General features: G+C 41.5%; 1 non-coding gene across 1 annotated transcript; it reads right to left on the reverse strand.

Moving 5' to 3' along the window:
• Nucleotides 1–13182: 13182 nt before the first annotated feature.
• LOC123646839 lies at nucleotides 13183–13316 on the reverse strand. The gene has a single exon (XR_006738071.1). It is a non-coding gene; the product is annotated as a U4 spliceosomal RNA (small nuclear RNA).
• Between the last annotated feature and the right edge of the window lie 6726 nt (nucleotides 13317–20042).

Genomic DNA, 20042 nt, shown 5'->3' on the forward strand with positions numbered 1-20042 from the left:
ATGGGTTCAATTGTGAATTTGTATAAAATGTGCTGAATACAGTGTCTTAGGTTGGACAATAAATTACATGGTCATGTTATTTAATCCGAGATATCGCAGATCTTGTGACCAAGGGAAAGAGACCATGGTGGGGCGAGGGTAGGGCCCACTGCTGCTGTTCAGACAAAGAATGCATCAATTCTGCTCATATTCCATTGGACAAAGCAAGTCATACACCATCTTGAGTTTAATATGTCCCCTCCTGAGGGGGCCATGGAGGTCACATGGAGAAGCAGCCTATATTTAGACAGTCTGTAGGCTTATGCAATATGTATGCTAGTATATACATCCGCACATGTATCTCAGTGATTATAAAAGGTCTTAACTAGTTTTTGAGTGATGAAATCAAGGCCAGTCCTTTTCCATTTGCTCTTGGCTACCTTCCCTCAGCGTGCCAGCCCTTCTCTGTGTTTCAGAGTGCTGACTCTTGCAAAATAGGTTCCCCAAGCTTCTTTGATTTTGTTTAGGTTTCTTCAGTGGTAGACTCTGGCAGGAGGCTAGAGGATGTGAGGAAAGGAGAAGCCAGGGTATTTCTCCCTTCTTTCTCTGCTTCTGGTAGCAGCTATGGCTGTGGCCGTGTCCCCTCCACAGCTCCAGCAGCCACCAGGCCACCATCCTTGTTGGTCCCAGTTGCCTTAGAGCAGCTCCCGCTCCTGGTCTCCTCCTCTTGGTGTGTCTTACCTGGGAATGACAGTGGCTTCCTACAGTGTCTAAGTCTCCAGCTGCCTCACTGTTTGATCTTTTAGCTCTTTTATTGCCTTTGTAAACAGTTCTCCATATTAAACCCCCTCTATTGAGTGACCCGCGTGGGTTCTATTCCCTGACTGGACTGTGTAATACAGACTCTATTCTGTTCTACAAATTAGTTACCCTTCTCAAACTTGCCCAGTACCTTAAGCAATCCTTGCTCCAACAGTCCATTCACCAGGGTTGGCTATGAATGCTTTAGACAGTGTGGTTAAGTTCCTTTAAATCTCATATCTCAAGATCACACCCCTGGTTTTGCTCTAGGCCCAACAGATACAATAGGGTGGCACAAGTAAATATTTTGAAAATAAATATTTTCAAGTTCTCATCTCCTTTAAAAACATGTCAGAGCAGGATGAGGGCAGGGGAATTATCTGAGAGCAAACAAGCAAGTTACTGGCCCAGGTTCTGCTCCTCAAAAAACAAGATAAACTTTCATATGTGTTTGATTAAGATAATCTTCATGTAGATATTGACACGTATCTTGCATATGGGTATGTATACTTGCTTACATATGACATTTATAAATTCACATATGTAGGGGATTTAATTATATTTAAAAGACTATGGTTATATTAATAGTCTATAAAGTGTTTATTTAAAGACATTTAGAATGTAATGATCAAAGCCAAAGGATGACTCATTTAAAAGCTCCTATGTTCTGTATTGACTTTCTATTGATGTCTTTGATACAATAATGGAAGCAAATTTTAAATTTGGAAGGGAGTAGGTAGAGACACTGAAGAAAAAGGATTTGATGGTATCCAGACAGAAGAATTTTTGAAAATAAGTACTGAGTGAATGGGCAAGTGACAGCTTTGGATACTGTGAAGTCACATGATGCTTCCCCCTGAATTAACAAGGGGATTTTGCTTCAAGGTCTACAAGGGACAGAGCAGGAAGGGTCGGTTTCTAGGGAACAGTGTGATCCTGAGTCAGTTTGCTACTGGTCTTCTAACACCAGTGGGCAGAGCTGCCGCTGGGAAGGCAGCAGCAGTAGTAGCATCGGTAAGTGTTTTCTAATGGTCCAAGGGGACCCCGAGGAGCGTCTCTCCAGGGACTGTCATCTCCGGGCAGGCTGGGATGGCACACGAGCGTTGGGCAGTCACAAGGGTTTTTTGAGTCAAAATGATGACAGGTTCCGCTGAGGGACATTTGCTAAGGAATGCAGTGGCCTTGGGCCTCTGATGTGTCTGAGTGTGGACTTCAGAGACAGAATGACCTGAATTCAAATCCCAGCTCAGCCACTTGCAGCTACGTGAGCTTGAGCATGTTATGCAATTTCTTCAAACCACAGTCTCTGCCTTCATAAAAGTCAGGAGTCTAACATCTTCTTGGGCAGATATTTTTTATATATATTTATGTTTTATATATATAAAAAAGGGCTGTTGGAAAGTATCCAGCCATTGTTAATATAACGAGAATAGTTACATGGCTGGATACTTTCTGGATAGCCTTCGTGAGTGTGTGTGTGTATGTACCTGATTTATAAAATGCACTCAATGATACATTATTTTTTATTATCAATAGTAATTATTTATATGCTATGTTTGTAAAATGCTTGCAACCAGTTTATAATATAATTACCTCCCTCTGCTTTTCTATAATGCTACAGGGAAACTTTAATCCAGTTTTCTCAGACTACAGACTAAAAACCCAAAGCCCAAAGAAGGTAAATAACTTGCCCTAAATTAGCCAACTAGTGAATAGTAAGCATGGAACTATAACCTAGTTTCTTGATTCCCGTTCCATGGCCCTTTCTATTCAATCAGGACTAGCAGCAAACATTCCAGCTTGGTGTGCAGGCTGTCCCTGCCACCTCCTTTACAGTGACTTCCCCAACAATGGTGGCATAATGCACAAAGAAAGGGTCACACCAGCATCAGATCTTTCTTTCCTCATTTGAGTCTATCTCCCTGCCTCTTTTTACCTCTTTTTTCATACCAGAGGCTTAATTTTTTTCTTCCCAGAATCTTATTTTTTTTCAATTTTTTTTTATTTTTATTTTTATTATTATTTTTTACTGCACACATGTACTAAACAGCATTAGGAATGAACAAAAGGAATATAGGCACATAGAGATTTAAAATAACCTTACATTACATTGACTCTGAGGTGTACTTCATTTTTCAGTTTCTTTTTGTTTGTTTATTTATTTATTTTAGCTTATCATGGGGGTACAAAAGTTCAGATTATATATAGTGCCCATGTCCCGCCCATCCCCCCAAGTCAGAGCTTCAAGCATGTCCATTCCCCAGAGAGTGTGCAATGCACTCATCATGTAGGTATACCCCCATCCCCTCCCCCCACCCCCCACCTCAGTCCAAAACCAATCTTATTCTTTACTCACCCTCCCTTAATCTAACATTCTGTGCTTCAATAGTTAGTTTTTTAATTCACTCAACAAACATTCATTGAGCCCTTCTGAGGTGTCAGATACTGAGGAAGGAATGCTTAAGATAACTCCAGGAGCTCACAATCTATGGAGGAAATGAACTACATTTATGGAGACCTAAACTACAGTACTTTGTGCTCAAGGGGGAACAGAGGACCAGGGACGGCAGGCACCTCCCACCAGCAGGAGGCAGTATAGCATGGTGGTTGACAGCATGGGCTCTGGAGTCAGATCCCCCCAATTTAAACTCAGCTTCTCTGTCCATGTGTGCCCTTGGGGTAATTGGACAAACTCAAGGGCATTGGTGTCCTCTGCTCTACAGTAGGAATCATAATAGCATCCGCCTCAGCGGGAGTGTGGGGCTTAAATGAGAAAACTTTTGAAACTTTAAATATTTAAAAATATTTACAAGTCGTCACCTTCCTTTAAATATAGAGCTGCGTGGGATAAGGGCAGGAATTCTATCTGAGAGCACATAGAAAGCATTCAATCAAAGCGATTTCTTATTGCCTTAGAGGGAGAGTAAACAGAGATTACTCATCATTGAATAGCTGGAGTTTAGGTTATTTATGAAAGAGGATCAGGATCTCTTCTATTCCTGCAGCCAAAGCAAAAATGTCATAGTTCGGCTCCAAACTCGAATGATCAGTGTGATCACAGGAGGCTGAGGCACTGAACCTGAGGGGGGTTGATGATACACTCTCAGCGGAGGGTGGCCTGCCAGGGCTGGTGGGCAAAGCCTGTGCAAATCCTGCGTCTCCCGACCTGTGTGGTCCAGCTGTGGGCTGAACAAAGAGCGGCATATGTGATGGGAGAGCTTTGAATAGAGCCCGAGATTGCATGTTTCTGTGTGCGGGAAAATGGTTTACTCGGTTGAATACTAGATCTCATTTCTAGCATCCTTTCCTGCTAGGGAGCATAGGACTGAAACCGTGAGGCTATTTCTCCACCTTGCTGGCTCTGTTTCCTGAGCAAGGTGAGCTTATCATTTTCCATTCAGCTCCCAGCTAATGGAGAAGTTCCCTGGGCAAAAAACAAAAACGCGTGAACAATAGCAACAAAAAAAAAATCACGATACCCAGAACAAAACACAAATGTCCTCTTCCTTGCTCCAGTGTTTGGAAAAAGGAACTTTCTGGAAAAGGGACGTTGGATTAATTCTTCAATAGGCTGGCGCACCTGTGGGTCTCAGCTAAGGGGGCTCTGTGTCAGTCTGCGTGAATCATATGGTCCTTTGTGTGTCTGTGTGTGTGTGTGTGTGTGCTCACGTGCACGAATGGATGCATGCTCATGGGGGTGGGGGACTGGTTTGAAGGGGATTGCTGTAGCTCAGACAGGGCGGGAACTCATTTTCGTTTGGAATCAAATGCATTTAGAGCTGGGTAAAATGAAAAACTTTATTCAGCATTTTCTGAAAGAAGCCACCCACGGTCTCTTTCCTCAGTATCTGGGACCACAAATACCATCTAAGTCACACAGGCTCTGTCCATGCACACACGTGTGTAATTTTTAATATCTTCACATGACCGGAGTGAATTTGTTCCATTCAGTGGGAAGCCACAACATTTATTACATCCCTTTCTCAAATAAACCTCAAAGCGAGCATTTCATCTTTCCTCATGTAATCATCATAAGGTAGAAAATGAAATTTTCCAAACCTAAAAGCATGTTGCTAAGAGCTCCAGGGCACTGCATGTCACTTCCTACTTTGATGTGTTCATGGAAGCGGGTGGGGGATGGAAAATAAAAAAAAGAGAGAGAGAAAGGAAAGAAAAGAGAAAGATGCACTGCATCTTCCTTGAGATTTCAGAAAGCATGCTTTTTGTTTTTTTTTTTCTTTTTAACTCTTTATGTAATGACAAGATGGAGCTGATTAAAAGAAGACAAGGAAAGTCTCAGTGCCAGACCACTTCAGAAATGAAGCATTCCAGAAAGGCATGTACAAACTCCTGTCAGAAACAGGAATGATTTCACGGCCCCTCTTGCATATTAATGAACTACAAGTAACCTCAGTTTAGTGGTGCAGATGCAACATTTCAGGAGCCGTGCCAGAATTCAGCGATAAATGCCAGCTCCAGGGGAAATACATTTCATGATAGAATTAGGAGAGCAGCCATCTGAGACGTCCACAGAAATCACGCCCCCCTCAAAACGCAAGGGGGCTTCTGGGGAACAGGGCGCTGGTGGCAGTGAAAGTCGGGCATCCAGGGTCATTTATCGGAATCTGGTTCCCAAGCATGCGCTCCCTCTTCAACTCTTCTGACACTGTGTGTTTCCTCAAGCAACAAAAACATTTGCCTAAAGGTCAAGCTCAGGTGAATTGATACATTTTGCTGCCTATTTTTCTGGTGTGATTAATATAAAAACCTAAAACTGTTTCAACATATAGTCCTCCTTGCTTTAGAAGCAAAACCTCTTCTCCTCTCCCCACCCAAAACTGCCTGTCAGGTGTTTTCATTCCCCAACTTGCAACCTGTGGTTGCGTTTTCTGACAGCAGGCGGCTTTCAGCAATCCTCTCTCCTCGCAGTGCTCCTCCAGAATTTGCTCCGTTCTGGTCCTCTTGCTCTCTCATTCCCCTTTGCCCCACATGCCTAGTACAACCATCACTGTCGTCTGTGCTCACCATCTGTTTCTAAAATTCCTATGATACAGAAATCACATGACAGTTTTGAGGTGCAGCCATTTCAGTGTTGCAAGCTTTCGCTTGGCAGGGCCTGGACGCCGTGGCTGTGTGGTTTTGCCTGATGGGGCTGACCAGCTCACGTGGTGTGATAGCTAGCCCGCTTGAAGGACCTTCAAAAGCGGCTGCCGACAGTATCAGATGTTTTTGTAAGACTAAAAATGGAGAATAAAGCTGCAGCCTTCATTTTCAGCTGAGACCCAGGCTAGATTGCAGCCAAGGAGAAGAGAAACACAGACAGAGCAATGCTCTGCACTGTCATGCAAGAAAATAATACACACGTAGAATTCACTTAGTTGCTCTACCAGTCAAGTCTTGCCGCAAGAGTGCTACGTGGCAAAAACACTTGGAGATTCAGCAGCTTTGCACAACAGTATTCACTCTTGCTCATAGGTGTGCGGGTCAGCTGGGAGTTGGCTGACCTAGGCTGGGCATAGCTGGGCTTGTCTCCAAGCTGCAGATAGGTCCACTGTGCTCCACGTGTCTCTCATCCTCTGGGACGAGTGGGAGTGGGCTACCTAGCTATGTTCTTATGGAGATGGCGGAAGTGGGAGAGAGTAAATCCAATGCTGTTTGTGTCATATCTGCTAACATTCCACTGGCCAAAGCAAGTCACACACCCAAACCTGAAATTAAGGCCAGGGAAGGGTAAGCCACATGCTTCTACCCAGGTTCAATGGGGGTCAGAAAGTATACTTCCTCCATGGAAGTATGGAGAGGTTAAAAATAATTAAATGAAAACATAAAAACCACCCCACCTGCTATGGGTACCCACCCAAGTACTCATTCCTTCTTTTGGTAATTACCTTGATTTTCATTCTGGTACCCACAATTCCTTAGTAGTTATACCTTTTGGGGAAACAGTTGCTCTACCTGGTTCTAGAGATTGGAAATTTAGATCAGACTTACGTTACCAGCAAAATCCTATCCCCCAGCTACAGTTACTGCTTCGAGGATAAACATGAAGTCTGGTTTGAACCAGTGAGAATGGAGGAGACATTTGCTAGGACCTCTGGAAAAATAAGTGTTCTTCCTATGCTGTGAGAACTGCTGGAAGAGATCTGAGTAGTGTGTAGCTGTGCCTTTTGCAGCTGCCACTATGTGAGGGTGAAGCTGGCACACGGAGGAGGACATATGTGTGAGAATTGTAGGAACATCACAGCATTTCCTGATCAATCCTAACCTGAAGCCCAGTCTGTTTCTGGGGTTTTTAGTCAAGTCAGTTAATAAATTACCTTTATTGTTTATTGGGTTTACATTACTTGCAATTAATACTATTTTAGCGTATTCCCTCTCTGTGTGACTTAGGGATGTTGGGGTGTGTGTGTAGTAATTGATTTCTTTGCACCACAGCCTCCTGAGATTCCCAATCCAGGATATGGCAATAATTGCTGTTGTATTATCATAACGAGATGATATACGTCAAGGCCCTAGAACACAGCAGGCACAGCTGTCTCGCACATTTCTGCAGGTTGATTCTCAGATGAGGGAATGAGGAAGATTGAAGGCACAGTCCCTCCACTAAGCTCTGTGTTTGTGGAGCTGCGTCCAACAAGAGAGGATATTTATTTCTAATTTCCCCAAACCCATAGGCTAGCCAAGGCCCTGATAGAGGACATTTTACAAATATTGCTTTCTTCCTAGTAGTATAGTCATTACTTCTTTGGATGGTTAGAAGATAAAAGCAAATGAATTTTATGTTGTTCGGCAATGGAACTCCTAAGGAACATTGTTCATTTGTGCTGCTTCTCTCTTGAAAAGTAGTCAATTTCTCCTTGGCTGTGTGGTCATTTATTTTTCCTGTTCCTTTCCTGAAGCTTATTTCCCCCTCTCTCTCCATTCGCCGTTTTCTACCTTCTCATTCTTTTCCAATAGCCTCTTCCCTTTGTCTCCTTTCCTTCCTTCTCCCCAGCCTCTGCTTACTTTTCCTCCTCCTCTCACTTTTGGAAAGGCCTTCTGAGGACTTGGCCTTTTCGACCTCAGGGTATCTTCACGTAAAAGCTGATACGTATTCTCCGAAGGCAGAGTTTCTGGAGTGAAACATGTCTGAACACACATCCTGGTTCTGTGACTTTGGACATACTAAGTTCTCTGGACCTTTTGTTTCCCCTCTGTCGGATGGGTCTCAGGTACTTACCTTGGGAGCCATTGCAGAGGCTAAATGAAATCATGTGTGTCAAGTACCTGAGACTACATAAACAATCAATAAACTGTAGCTTCTTCTCCCGTCCGGCTTCATTAAAGAAGGTCATTATTGTAAAACACCTGGCATAGAGTAGGCACCGAACATTTAACATAGATCATTCACTCCTGATTTAAATAGAACAGCTGCCGTCACCATCGTTTTCCTGTCTTAGCCTTTTTCCCTGTAAACAAGTCTTTACCTAATTGTTTGAATAGCTGAAACATCCCTTGTCCAAACATGGACAGAGAACATAGGGGCGAACTGTGTAGTTCACGGCTGCTGAGAGAATTCTGGGAACATTTCCTGCATGCCCTTAGGCAGATGGGCAGTACACATATATTTCAACAACACAAATTAATGTAAAACATATTCATGTATGTATTAATTAATGCTAATGTATTCATAAGCAGCTCGGATAATGGGCAGTACGTTCTGACACCTCTCTCCTAATTCATTCACCCTAAAGAGACTGAATCTTTCTTAATTTTAGGCTCAAACAAGTTGATCTGTGATTTCAGGAGCTTCCTTTCTTTCCCACTCCCTATGCCCTATGGCCACCTGCTGGCTATCTAAGAATTCCTCTAACTGGTGGAAAAAGCCTTCCAGACTGCAATTAGACAAAAGGAGAAATGGTGTCTGTGCAAATACTTGGCTAAAGTAGCATGAAAAGTATGACTTAATTTCTGTCTCAGAGAAATCAGGTAAAAAATAGACACAGGAGTACTTGAAATACTTGCAGAGGATGCTGAAAATGAAGGAGAAGTCACTTGGGGGTGGGACAAGGGTCAAGAAAGGAAAGCCAAGGGTGCAAAAGGAAAGTAGGAGGATTTATAAAATTTCCCAGAGTCAGAGCATCACATCTTGAGATGAAAGCTGGGTTCTGAGGAATGTTCTTTGTGGAATGGCATGATACAATTTAGGTAAGTTTGAATTTAAGGTTGTTTTTGTTGCTGCTGTTTTTTAAAACTGAGTTGCCTCCAATAGAGGAGAATTTTCTCTGGGAAATTATTTAATGGTGGGGCCTGAGTACAGAGCTTAAGAGACTAATACGGTCTCTGCCTTCAAAGAGTTTATAATCAAATTTGAATAACTATGGAACAAGATAAGACAACTATGAAATGTAAATATTTATAACATCCTGCTCCTCATTGCCCTCCCCTAACACATGCATCCTGTTGGCCTTGCCTCTGCTGGATGTGTGGGTCTTTTGGGATTGGGTTTATCAGAATGTCTGAGACTACGAGGGAAACAGTTAAAAAAGTTCTCCTTGAATCTGGAGGAGCTGGCACCCTGTTCTGCCTCTCTGTTTCTGTTCAGACTGGAAGGTTTTCATTCTAGTAAAATAAAAAAAAAAAAGGTATAACCTATGTATGAAAAATACATCCTTAATATAGGGGATGAAGAAGAACACAGGCCAGATCTGGAATAGGACCAAGGGAATGGGTCAATGAGAAAAGCAAAAGAAGCCTGTACAGTTGTCTGTGCTGGGCAGTTTTCAAAGCCCTTTCAGAGGCATCATCACAACCATCTTGTGAGGAGGGTCTGAAGGCAGGGGGTAAGACTGGGTTTATATTCAAATTGTTTCTGCTTCTGTAAATTAAAGGGCATGGGAAATGACTGCTGTGGTAGCATCTTCAAGAAGTGCCCCAATGTTCCCTACTGCCTTGTGTGCATGGCCTTGAGCAATTCCTCCCCTTGAGCATGGACTATGTCTAGTGATGCCCAAAGAATGAAATACGGCAGAAGTGATGGGATGTCACTTCCAAGTTCAGGTTATAAAAAGACTGTGGCTTGTAGTTTAGGGACTCTCATTCTTTTTCCCTCTTAGATACTCTCACTCTGGGGGAGAGAAGTTGCCCATTTGGCAAAGAACTGCTACCTCCAGCCAACAGCCACCCAAGAGAGCTCAGAAGCAGGGGTTCCCCCAGTGGAGCCCCGAGATGCCTGCAGCCCCATCTGCCACCCTGACTGCAGCCTTCTGTGAGACCCTGAGCCACGGCCACTCAGTTAAGCCACTTCTGCATTTCTGAGCCACAGAAACTGTGTGTTAATAAATGTTTGTGTTTTTCAGCTGCTGAGTTTGGGGTGATTTGTTATGCAGCAATAAATAATTAATATAGTTGCCCTTTGGTCTTTTTATGTTTTATTTTATGCTGGTAAAACTAAAATATGCTTATTGTGGAAACAAAAAAACAAAACAAAAATACCCCAAAATTTGTAACTAAGAGGTTTCCAATATTCTCCTAATAATAGATGAAGGGCGCTATTTACAATGTGAATCAGATCATGCCACTCCCCCATTCAACACCACCCAGTGATACCCCATTATGTTTGGAATATAATACAAGGCCAAGGTGACCCCTGCTGTCCTTGTGGCCACAGAGGATCTGCACTTCTGCTCGCTCATCGAGCTGCACTAAGTGTGGCTTCTTGTGCTCATCAAAGTAAGTCTCATGTGCTCCTGCCTGGGTCTTGGATTTGCTGGTTTCTTTGCTGAACTGCTACGTTCATCTCCCCAACCCGGCGTCCCCAGGTCTCTGTTCAAATGTCACTCCGCAGAGGTGCCTCCTCGAATATCTGTCTAAATAGCTCCCTTCACCTACAACCCCTGTGCTTCAGGTGTATCATCTCATTACCTTTTACTTTTTGTCCAATTGTCTGTCTCTCTCCTACTAGAAAGCTGGTGCTGAACATGCAGGGACTTTGTTTTGTTCACTGCTCTATCCCCAGCTCAATAAATATTTGTTGCATAAATGCTACATCTATTGATTTTATTCCCTTCCATTCTTTCTCTCTCTCTTTCTCTTTTCTTTCCTCTACACAGATTTTTAGGTATTTTAGATTTACAAGTAGGAAATAAAACATAATTTAAAAAGACAAAACTCCATCTGAAAATGATTTTAAAATTCTTAAACCACAATTTCTATATGATATTTTATCACATGAATGTGTCATCTGAGCAGTGGGACATAAAAAAACAGCCAGCCTTTCTGTGTTTCAGTTTCCTCGTCTTGACTGTGGAGAGGGCTGGAAGAGCATTGAATGAAACAACGCAGGTAGCTCACTCAGCACAGTCGGACATAGCGAGGACTCAGTCAAAGTCAAAGCAACGGGAATCCCTTCTCAGAAGTTTCAGGGAGTGTACTGTAAATCATGCAAGTACTTATTCTAAGTTTCCTTGGAGGGGTGAGTTTGCAAAAAGAAATACCTAGGGCAACATTCTGCTATACCCATTTACCTCCTCACATCTTCTTTCCCCCTTTTTTGGTCTTCATATTCCCCTTAATAACATAATATTTTCTCTTTTTCCAGGCACACTTGTCTGTTTTCAGTGTAAATCAAGCTATTTCTTTCAATCCTCTAGTTGTAACCTTGCCCCTGCCCCTTCAACTCAGCCAATTCATCCTGAGAAGCATGTGTGAGGGCAGGACGGTCAAGGGAGAGACTTGACCAGACTTTTCCTGGGTTACAGGCAGGGTTATTGGGGTAAGAGACAGAAAGAGACAAGCGAACACTCACGTATTAGTGTACTTTTTTCTATCATGGATTCAGTGTAATGTGTTTAATTATTCCCAATAATTATCCTCTTAGTTTCAGAGTTTTTGCTGTTCTAAATACTGCTATCCTGAACATCTTTGTGTGTTAGTTTCACCCGATTCTGATTATTTCTCCAGGGTGGTATATTAGTTAGGGTTCATGCAGGAAACAGAAAACACACCCAAATGGGGTAACTGAGGACTGTTTACAAACACATAGGCTGCATTACGGGAGACCAGCGGGCCAAAGCAGCAGAGAGAGGGTGCAGTGCTGGGAACCAAGAGGGAAGTGGAGACCAAGCTGTGGCCTCCACTGTCGCTGCAGGCGATGGCCTCCCAATAGAGCTTCCATCTGTGCTAGCAGACTCCAGCCATTGCCATATCCAGGCCTCGCTGGGGGAGCCAGGGAACTGTATACTCCCCCCTTCTCCAGTCCCCTGATCCTGCTGGTGCCTTCCACTGGCCCAGCTCAGCCAGAAGTCAGAGGACCAGGGAGCCCAAAGTGCAGGGAGGAAGAAGGGTGGGGGATGGATCTGGAAGACCTCAGGGAGAATACCCACCAGAGAAGGCTTCTAGAAGTGGAATTTTTAGGTCAAAGGGTATGTTTAGATTTAAAACGTTTAATATATATATTGCCTTCCATCTTGTTCTTTATTTAAAAAATGCAATCTTAACATCTATGTTAGAAACTGCTTTGTGTTCCCCCAAAGCTATTTCCTCTGTCCCTCACCCCACTCTCCACACACAGAATAGATGACATTTCCCAGCCTCCCTTGCAGTGACATCTAGTCATGGGCCCAAGTTCTGGCCAGTGGGTTGTGAGTGGGAAAGATACAGGCCCATTCTAGCTCTAGATCATAAACACTTCCCATGGACAATCCCTTATGGTCCTTTTCCTTCCTGTCTCAGTTGAATTAAAAAAAAAAAACCATGATGACTTTGGCAATCATGTGGTAAAGATGGCAGAGCCATAAGATGGCAGATAACTTGGGTCCTGCTGTGTGGAGGGACACACGCATTTGACTGTGACATTAGTGAGCACTAAATTTATGGTGGCAGACACTTCTTGTACCATATGTCACATTCTTGCATCCCATCGGCCTACCTCTTATTTCAGCTGCAGCTGAGGTGAAGAGTTCTGTAATACCTTGGACAGATTTTGTGTTGACAGTATCTCACCTCAAATATGCACAGAGAATCCCCTCCATTTTGCACTGGGGTCTTCTCTACCCCTGCAGGAATCTGCTTGGCCTGCTCACGACCAAATGTATCACGGACAAGCAAAAGAATCAACATCCCAGGGACAACCTTCAACCAGTGGGGACAGGAGAAAGTGGATAAATGCTCCAATCTTCCCCCTTCAGGTACATAATTCTGGAAGGCATTCTGCATACTTCTCAGGAATCCCTGCAGAGTTGAACCTACAGCAGCGACCTCACACAATTTTATGTTGCGTCTTCCTCTTCCCTGTCTCTGTCTCCTCGTTCTTTCATTCTTGTCTCCTGGGATCACTTCCCAAATGAACCACCAGTGCTCTCTCTTGTCCTTGACAGCTTCTGCTCTTTGGGGACCACAATCTAAACAGCCATTGATATTTTAGGATTTATCCATTACAACTCCTGGAGTTATCTTAAAAAATAAAGGGTATCATTCATCATTGCTATCATTGTGATTAGCAATAATCACACCTCAGATAAACCTCATTGGCTATGATACTACCACTGCAAATAGCTGTAAGTGGGATGCTAATTCATAATAAAATTTAAAATGTGGGACATTGATGTAAAAGTCAAGGAGCAGCAGTGAGAAAACTGATGTTGAAACCTGAAAAAGGCCGGGCAGAGTGGCTCATGCCTGTAATCCTAGCACTCTGGGAGGCTGAGGCGGGAGGATCCCTTGAGGTTAGGAGTTTGAGACCAACCTGAGCAAGAGTGAGACCCTGTCTCTACTAAAAATAGAAAAAAGTTAGCCAGGCATGGTGGTGTGTGCCTGTAGTCCCAGCTACTCTAGAGGCTGAGGCAGGAGGATTGCTTGAGCCTGGGAGTTTGAGGTTGCAAGCTAGGCTGACACCACGGCACTCTAGCCTGGGTGATAGGTGAGAATCTGTCTGGAAAAAAAAAAAAGCCCCACATATTATACAGTGATAAAACTGTTGATAAAACTGTTGTGTATGATGGCCAGGAAGATAGAGAATGTGTTATTGACACTGTGGCTCTGGGGGAAGTGACTGGTAGAAATCAGAGTAATGGAGTATGTTGACTTTTGCAAATTATTGCTAAAAAAAGATAACCACGGATGAATTTATAAACAAAAAGTGGTATATGCATACAGTGAAATATTATTCAGCCTTTAAAAGGAAAAACATTCTGATACATGCTACAACATGGATGAAACTTAAAGACATTATGCTAAGTGAAATAGGCCAGAAATAAAAGGACAAACACTGTATTATTATCCACTTATATGCGGTACCTAAAGTAGTCAAATTCTTAGAGACAGAAGGTAGCACAGTGGCTGCCAGGGGTTAAAGGGAGGGGAAAATGGGGAATCATTGTTTAATGAGCACAGAATTCCAGTTTGGGTTGATGGAAAGAGTTCTGTGGGTGGATAGTGGGTGACGGCTGCACAGCACTGTGAATGTACTTAAGGCCACTGAACTATATGTTTAAAAGTGAATAAGATGGTAAATTTTAAGTTATGAATATTTAACTACAGTAATAATAATTTTTTAAGAAGAGATAACCTCAGAATGGAACTGACCAGTTTGTAAGCAGGATTAAAGGGATTAGAGAGTCCAGAAACCTGGGGCACCAAGAGATTGGAAAAGTTGTCTGCTTTAGGCCTTGAATAGTAAGAGATAAGCAAGGAATGAATTCGTGCAACAAAGGCCCAATAGGATTCAGTCTTGTGGCACGCACCAGATGGAAGGCATGGCCTTCTCACTCCTACCATAATCCTTGGATAGCTTCAAGAAAGTCACCATTGATGTAAGAGAGGCATGGGGGGTGGTGATAAAACAAATACTTTAAGTCTGAAAATCATGTTTAGGAAATAACTTTGGGTCTGGATACTGGTACATCAAACTGAATGGAAGCAAATATATCAGAAGTTGACTATGTCTTTCAGGGCATGGTGATTGCCAACAAAACCACAAGTCTGAATTGGAAAAAAAAAAAAAAACTCTAATTATTTGAGGCTTAAAACAACCTTTGGGCCCCCAAATTTGTACCAGCTGGAAGTGTGTTGTGAAAACTGTATAGCCTCCAAGGAGAGTTTTCTCTAGGGAGAAGAAGCAAGGACTGACCCTCCCTGCCAGGCACTGGCAGGATTGTGTTGTCACCAGACATCAGTCTGTGGTGTGTCTCCATTCATCTGCTGTCTGCTTGGGAGTATTTGTTGCTGTTATCCTCTCCCTGGCCCACTGAGTGGACGTGTTGGGGTGAGAGGCAGAGGCACATAATTTGTCTTTTTAATTTAGAAGCTGCTGGACCACAAGAAGTCACACCTGGACAGATGGTATGGGCTATGCATATTCCGGAGATTCAGAGCTTTGAGATGGGTGCAGCGGTTGGTTGGGACTTTGAATGGTCTCTGCCAGTTGTCTCTGGGGAAGAGCAAGTGTGTTCTATCTGTGGGAATGAGAGTAAATGGTTGTTTAGTGAGCAGAAGAGCAGATTATGGTCAAGACCTTGGATGTGTTCACTAGCACTTGTTTTTCTTCACACTGGACACACAACCAGACTGTTTTCCAGCTTTCCTTGCAGCCAAGTGATAAAGATTTGGCCAATGGGGACACGGGCACAAGTGGTGTGCGTGACTTCCAGGCATGACCCATGTTCCAGGGGGACATCTTTTCTCCTGGAATTCAGGAATGGGCACAACTCCCAAGGAAAACTTGGGAGTGACTTGTTGAAGATTGCAGAGCTCTCAGTTCCTGAATCACACTTGAAGGAAAGGTACCCAATCAAGAACAACCTCAGTGGACTGTGATATGAGCAATAAACAACTTTTGTTGTGACAAGCCACTGACTTTGTTCTCCTATACGGGAACTACAGTTACCTCCACTGATATACTATTATAAAAATATGTGCTAATTATAGATAATTCAGTAAATTCAGAAAGTAAAAGAAGGAAAAAACCACCTGTTTTTCTACTTCCCAGAGGTAACCACTTTTAATATTTTAGTGCCATTTTTTATATGCATTTATTTTTGCAAAAGAACATTCATAGGTCTTAGGTAGAAGATATTATAAAGAGAGTTTTGATGACAGAAAATATTTACCAATCAAAATCTCTAATTGCACAGGTTATTCAACAGGTGTTTAAAACTATAAACTCTATAGTTGCTTAAAATCATTAGCAATAAAAATGGACTTTAAGATTTTTTTTTATCCTATTCATATGCTCAAATCTTATGAAGCAAATGATTCTCTGTTACTTTTACGATTTCACTGTGTAATAGAGCCTGGCAAAGAGAGGAACTTAATATCTGTTGAATAAATTGATACATGAATGGATGGATTAATAAATGAATGAATGCAATTCTACTTTAGTGTAACAAGGGAAAACTTGTTAATTAATCATCTCAGCATTGTCTAAATTATGTAAATAGTTTAGCCATTTTGGGCAGGTTATACCAGTTGTTTTAAGCATACTTCAAACATGCGAGGATATGCCCTCTGAAGGATGGAGGGAAGAATATGGTTTATGAAAATATTTCTTTTTCTTTCCTTTTTTTTCCTTCTTGGAAAAAAGCAGAAAAAAGACATAAAGAATAGCTGAAAAAGGAGAATAGCTGACTCCAGGGCCAACCCTTGTCCTAGGCTATAGTATCCACCTGACAATACATAAATATCAGATATTTATATATCATTATCATAAACTGGATTCTTGAGTTTATAGGCTAAACAGGAAAGTATGACCTTCAAGCCTTTTTATAACTCCAATTCTTCATTCTAGAATTCCTAATATGAATTCATTTTTCCATTAACTAGAGTGTGTACACAAATAATTTTTTTTCAAAGGAAGGCCCTTGTAAATCTGAGGACATATTCTCTTTAAAGACAGAAATAATTTGGGAAAAAATTCTTAGGACACCACCTTTTCAAAACTATTGATTCTACTCTTATGAATTCTTGCATATAATGTTTCAAAGAAATGTGAGGTAAGCCTGGTATCTTTCTCCTTTGATGATTCCTGCCTTTAATTTTTCTTATACTTAAAGGTATTTTTTTTCCTTCATATCTGAAATTCAAAAATTTTACCAGAGTTTGTCTAAGTGTGGATTCACGGATTTTCCTAAAATGTGATGTGGTGAGCTCTTTCAATTTGCACGTTTGTGTCTTTCTCAATTCAGGTAGATTCCTTCAATTATCTTAATCACAGATTACTTGTGTATGACTGCCTCACCCAGGGGCCTCATAAATTCAGAGACCATGTCTTAGCCATGTTTATATCTTTAGCACTTGGCACATAGTAGACACATAATGATGGGTTATTGAAGTAAATGAAGACTAGAATTGTCTGGAAAAAATCTCTAGTAAATGAGGTATCCATCATTGATAGAATGATGTTTTACTGCATTTGATTTCCACATCATTTCTTAGATCTGCATGAACCATAATTGTGTATTTCTTTAACCAGCGAAACTTTGTCCAGGTGACTTGCTATAGCTGATGGGACATTAGTAAATGTGATGCCAGCAGAGCACTTGTACTTTGGGGCTTGTTCTCTTTATATGCCTTGGGAACCCTGAGACTGTCATGTGAAGACAGACTCCTTACTAGAGGACTTAGTGCCTCTGGGAGCAATGATGAGTCACTTCAACTTAGATGCCACCACTGCCCTCTCAGACCAACTGGTCTGCCAACTGCCAGACATGTGAGTAAGACCATCTTAGACCACTCAGGTCCAAAAAAACTCAACCAGTCCAGAAGAACTTCCCATTGGCCCACAAAATTGTGAGAAATATTTGTTCTTTCAGGCCACTGAGTTTGGGGTGATTTGTTTGTTGTGCAGCAAAAGCTATTTGATACAGCCACTGAATCATTTTAATTTAGGAGGATGACATTCGCTGACCAACATTTAAATAAAAATAACTTTGGCTCCTCTGTGGAAATATATTCTTGAGAGGTAGGACCAGGAGTGGAAAAAGAGGGGATTTAGGAAGCTATTGCAATAAACCAACTGAGGGATTTAGTGGGTCTGTCCCAGGGTGGTGGCAGATCACTCTAGGGTGAGAGAACTGAGTACACTTAAGACATGATTTGAGGAAGAATTGAGTGCACTGAAGATATGGTTTGAGGAAGAATTGGTTTTGAGAGATTTTTTTTTTTAATTTTTTTTCAGAGAGGAAAACAGTTAACCCTGGAATGACAACCAGACTGGTAACAGACTTGTCAAGAAGTGTTTCTAGAAGACAACAGAGTCATGCCTTCCAATTTTAAGTGGAAATAATTTTGAACCTACAATTCTGTACTTAGCCAAACTATCAATCAAATGTGAGGATAAAATACAAACATGCAAAGACTCACAATGTTTACCTTCCAGGCATACTTTCTGAGGAATTAGTTGAGGAATTAGAAGTTCTTAAATCCAATCAAAAAAGAAAAGAAAAAAAGAGGAAGATATAAGTAAAAAAAAAATAGTGGAACTAATTTAAGAGTCTAGTCCACATATTTTCTGTTGGTGCTCAGCCCCCACACTGATCTTGTACTCTTCTCTGACTACTGGGGCTGGCAGCCTGAAAACTACCTTTCTGAGACCCCATTGCCAGCTGGATTCTGGTTTGTTTCATCCAGAGGGAGGATTTAGAATGAAATTAGAAGGTAGAAGGAAGTAGAAGACCTGATTTTGGCAGTGGCTTCAGTAGCTTTAGCACAACTGTACCAGCCACATTGGCAGGACTTCTAGCAGCATCCCTGGGAGCACGTGTCCCTGTAGCATCAAGCAGGTTGAAGGCTGCTGTGCTTCTGTGTGGGGAAGGGGTGGGTGGGCTCACGCATTTCTGCAAGGGTGGTGGTGGCTCACTGCAGTTATTGTCCCTGGGTGATACCACCTACCACCTTTTGCTCCTCAACTCCTTTCAATACTTTTGTAATAAATTATCTGTATTAAATCCTTCCCTGCTTTAATTACCTAGAGTGGTTTCTGTTTTCTTGACTGTGCACAGAATGATATGGAATCCAGTGAAGTGAAATCACAGGCTGAGACACATTTCAGTAGACCTTGAAAAGCAATTGATCTATTTTATATAGGAAGGCAATGAGCCCCAAGAATATCTTCAAGAAGAAAAATAAAATAATCTCTAAGCACTAGAAAGTCAAGTCTAAGGAATATAATAAAGAAGTCATCCAATTCTTCTCTTGAAAAAGAAAATATGATTACCAACTCCAGGAAAAACAAAAATCTATATAGGAAAATAATGGTCAAAATATGAAGCAAACTAAAATGTGGCATGATTTTGAGACCCTGATGCACGTATAAGAGATTCAATTTGACCTTGATTCTAGGATCATTCCTCTTTGTACGGTACAGTGGCCATCTCCTTACATGTGCATAGAAAGCAAATGTAATACTAGAACGTACTTGACTCTTTGTGAGCAAATAAACACTATTACTTGTTCATTTCATCTCTAAAAATCAACCCATTAAGAACAAGAAAGGCCCATATATAATTATGATTTTAGAATATAACATAAACGTAAGGACCCGAGGACAGGAATTGAGGTTTGGGAGGACAGAGAAGAATTAGGCAGAGACATTGTCATCTTACGAGTAAAGAGTCAAGAATAACTAGAATACAATGAAATAAAATACAAGGTATTCTGAAAATATTATTTAATACTAAAAACTACTATTAGAAGTAATAATAGTACAATACTATAAAATTTTGAAGAACAAAAGGGTAGTTAAAGTGAACTAAATCCTTATCTTTCTTAGTGAGGAGTCAATAAATGGATTTCTGAAATCAAGGCATACAGTTATTGTCATGTTATTTAGAGTTAAGTATTTAGGGCAATGATCTCCTAAGTAGCAGAATTAGGGTTGCGCAGGGGTGGAATGTTGGAACTACTGTTTTTTATTATTAACACTTCTATACTACTTTAATGTTTAAATCTTACTTTGATAAAAGACCTTTTTTAAAGAATCCACTGCATCAGGGAAGGAGAGTGGCCTGATGATGTTCCTATTTATGAATCTCATAACCCAGCTTAATCTTCATCTGTAAAATGGAGGAGTTGGATTAGATACTTTGAGATGCTTCCGGCTGTAAAATACTGAGTATCTTTGAAGAATGGAATGCATTCCTCCTAGAAACAGACTTCTGAATGTGCCTTTACATTCCTTATGTCTTTTTTCTTCCCAGAGGATCACAGTTAGAGATAGACATTCAAAATACAGTGTTTTAATCATGGGCATGCAAGAAGATTATATAGTTAAAGTAGCAGATATTTAT

Source organism: Lemur catta, chromosome 10, assembly GCF_020740605.2.
Source record: "Lemur catta isolate mLemCat1 chromosome 10, mLemCat1.pri, whole genome shotgun sequence".
NCBI lineage: Eukaryota > Metazoa > Chordata > Mammalia > Primates > Lemuridae > Lemur > Lemur catta.